This window comes from Mandrillus leucophaeus, unplaced genomic scaffold, assembly GCF_000951045.1.
Source record: "Mandrillus leucophaeus isolate KB7577 unplaced genomic scaffold, Mleu.le_1.0 Scaffold688, whole genome shotgun sequence".
Taxonomy (NCBI): domain Eukaryota; kingdom Metazoa; phylum Chordata; class Mammalia; order Primates; family Cercopithecidae; genus Mandrillus; species Mandrillus leucophaeus.
The window spans coordinates 694,072-696,760 of record NW_012107452.1 but is presented as its reverse complement, the minus strand read 5'-3'; positions in this window follow the sequence as shown (position 1 = coordinate 696,760).

The window sequence follows — 2,689 nt, the reverse complement described above, 5'->3', positions numbered from 1 at the left end:
AAGAGTTACCCCGAAACAACCAATTTCAGAATTAGAACCTTGAAGACCTCAGATACTGGAATTACTGGAAATAGAATATAAAATAAATATGTATAATAAGTGTAAAGGAAAAAGATGTTAAGGACAATCTTACCAAGTATAATCCCTGACCAAGGAAATGTGAAAAAGAATAAAATTAGTGGAAATGAAAAATATAATAAGTAAAATGCAAAACCCAAGGGTTTATAGTTAAATGGCTTTTACTTTTTGTTGAATGTGAAGAGAATGCATCATGGGTAGATAAATTAGTAATTTGTAATTTAAATATAGAAGGAAAAATAACAAACAGTGGGGGTTTTTATAGGAGAGGCTCCAAAAGCCAAATTATAACTAGAACTTTGTTTTCCAGTCTTTCTTTATCAAAAGGATCACCCTAGCCATTGTTTAAAATATAGATTCTTGGGCTTCACCACAGACTTCTCAATCAGAATTTCAGTTTTAGAAACACATGCTACAGCAGTGACTATCAAAGCGTGGTTCCTTAACTAGCAGTATTACTAGTATTACCATACTTGGCTAATTTTTGTATTTCTTGTAGAGACAGAATTTTGCCATGTTGCACAGGCTGATCTGAAACTCCTGGGCTCAAACAATCCACCCACTTCAGCCTCCCAAAGTGTTGGGATTGCAGGTGAACCACTGTGCTCAACCAGGGAATTGTTACAAATGCAACTTATCAGACCCTACTTAGATCTACAGGATCATAAACTCCAGGAATCTGTGGTCTAAGAAGATATACAAGTGACTCTGATGCACATAAAATTTGAGAATTGTGTTAGATCACTCCCTGGCCCCAGCATGAAGGAAAAGCTAGTTTTGATGGTCTATACGGGGCAAATAGAAGAATTAAAATTAAGAAAAAAATGGGAAGAAATTGATATAACTTTCTTGGTCTCTGCATGCACCAACTAGTCTGTTAATCCTCTGAAATCCCATGGAAGTTTTCCTATCTGTTTTACACCTTCTATCTCTGCTCTTCACCTTCTCTTTCCCTGTTAACCCCTCCATACCTTTCAAGTTGCAGTGTACATTAGTGGTTCTCAGATTTTATTGTAGGAATCACATTTTGAGAATCACTGGTTAAATGTGACCTCTTACAAGATATTTTCTCTAATCCATAGTCTAGGCTAGGTCCTCTATTGCATCTTATGCTGGCTTCATATTGTTATCTCTAATAGGATATGGCAAATGTAGACCAAATAATTATTTATAATGTTTTTTCATTATCTTTCACCTTCCTGAACTATGAACTCCACACCAGAGCAGAGAGCAGAGACTTTCCAGACAAGGGTGGAGACCATGTCTGTTTTGTTCACACTGGTAGTCCTAAAGTCAAGCACAATGTCTGTCATAAATAAGATAGTTGTTGAATAAATATTTGTTGAATGAGTGAATGAATGTCTCTATTTGCTTATCCTTTGTTTACCACCAGAAGTTTAGGACCAGCCTTTCTCACTGCTGCATCTGTTTCCACTAAAAAAATCTCTCCAATCTGCTCAGTGGTAAAGAAAGAAATGGTTTGAGATAAATACTACTTTTGTGGTCATGTCTAGTTACTTTTGGACAATAAAGCATTTTTTTCCCATTTATTCTCTTAGATTTTACCCTTGGAGATTCTTTTAACTGTTTTATCTGATTTCCTTTGGGAATATTATTTATCACTTGACATAGTTGGATATTTGTTCACTCCAAATCTCATGTTGAAATGTGATCCCCAATGTTGGAAGTGGGGCCTAATGGGAGGTGTTTGGGTTATGGGAGTGGATCCCTCATGAATGGCTTGGTGCCCTCCCTGTGGTAATAAGTGAGTTCTTGCTCTATTAGTTCATGTGGGAGCTGCTTGTTTAAATAACATGGCACCTCTGCCACTCTCTCTTGTTAACTCTATCACCATGTGACACAGCTGCTCCTCACTTGCCTTCTGCCATGACTTTAAGTTTTCTGAGGCCTCACCAGAATCAGATAGTGTCGCCATGCTTCTTGTATAGCTTGCAGAACCATGAACCAAATAAACCTCCTTCCTTCCTTCCTTCCTTCCTTCCTTTCCTTTCCCTTCCCTTTCCCTCCCTCCCTCCCTCCCTCCCTCCCTCACTTCCTTCCTTCCTTTTTCCTTCCTTGATGGAGTTTCAATCTCATTGCCCAGGCTGGAGTGCAATGGTGTGATCTTGGCTAACTGCAACCTCCGCCTCCCGGGTTCAAGTGATTCTCTTGCCTCAGCCTAGCAAGTAGCTGGGATTACAGGTGCCTGCCACCACGCCTGGCTAACTTTTTGTATTTTTAATAGAGACAAGGTTTCACTATGTTGGCCAGGCTGGTCTCGAACTCCTGACCTCAGGTGGTCCACCCATCTTGACCTCCCAAAGTGCTGGGATTACAACTGTGAGCCACCATGCCCAGCCTAAACCTTTCTTTATAAATTACCCAGCTTCAAGCATTCTCTGATAGCAATACAAAATAGACTAATAGATCTCTGTATTAGTTCATTGTTTCATTATTTAAATCCCATGAATAGGAGACAGTATGGTAGAAAGTATGTGTTCTAAGCAAGGAAGACTTTTAATGGTTTATCCTCCTAACGTCTCTTCAGTGACTTTTTTTTTTTTTTTTGAAATGGAGTTTTGCTCTTGTCACCCAGGTTGGAGTGCAATGG